The sequence below is a fragment of the Echinops telfairi genome, unplaced genomic scaffold, assembly GCF_000313985.2.
Source record: "Echinops telfairi isolate 266 unplaced genomic scaffold, ASM31398v2 ScPeMD7_4048;HRSCAF=4782, whole genome shotgun sequence".
Lineage (NCBI taxonomy): Eukaryota > Metazoa > Chordata > Mammalia > Afrosoricida > Tenrecidae > Echinops > Echinops telfairi.
Window position 1 is genome coordinate 348,161 of NW_022107947.1, and position 955 is coordinate 349,115.

Consider the following 955-nt stretch of genomic DNA (forward strand, 5'->3'; position numbering starts at 1 on the left):
GGAGTGTGGAGTGGAGACCCAAAGCCCATCTGTAGGCAATTGGACAGCTTCCATGGGCATAATTCCATGGGTGTGAAAAGAGGATCAATTAGATCAGAAGATTGACCATGAGATTCTAGTTCGCTTGTATCATACACCAAGTCAGTAGATGAGGAGAGAAGGGAGACCAAGAGGTCCGACATTTATTATTGGTTTATCAACAGTGTAAATCTGCTCTTGGATCTCAGGTAGTGATTCTACCCTTTCCCTGCTCTGTTCTCTTTCCATCATTAAGGCCCAAACGGCCAGATGTTTGTCAGGGGACGCCCGTCACTAATATTCAGAGGTGCTGAGATACTACTTTTTTAGGAGCGAGATAAGGATTTGATTATGAATAAAAGATAGACTGTTGGTTCCCCCCAACATACACATTACAAAACAAAACTTACAAACAAACACCACTGCCCAATTCCAGCTCTGTTTTCATAAGGACATCTTTGAGGTGCCACGAGGCAAAATGAACTCATGGTAACAAACAACAGGGTCTTAAAAAAATTTCTTTTATAAGAATCGTGGTGACAACTGAGATTGCATTATGGGGCTTTTCTGGGTAAAATTAGATATACACACAAGCACAGGCATAGTGGAAATTAATAGATAGTTTTTTCCAAGGAAAGATCAATTGTGGATACTCTGAGTATTTCAAGCATCAATACTAAGACTTTTGATGCACTAGAAATGGGATTAAGAATGAAGACAAATGGGTGCATAAGCAAATGTGGCGAAGAAGGCTGATGGTGCCCAGCTATCAAAAAGTATAGCGTCTGGGGTCTTAAAGGCTTGAAGGTAATCAAGTGGCCATCAAACTCAGAAGCAACAAAGCCCACATGGAAGAACATATCAGTCTGTGTGATCACGAGGTGTCGAAGGGATCAGGTGTAAGGCATCATCAGAACAAAAAATCTTACCATAGTGA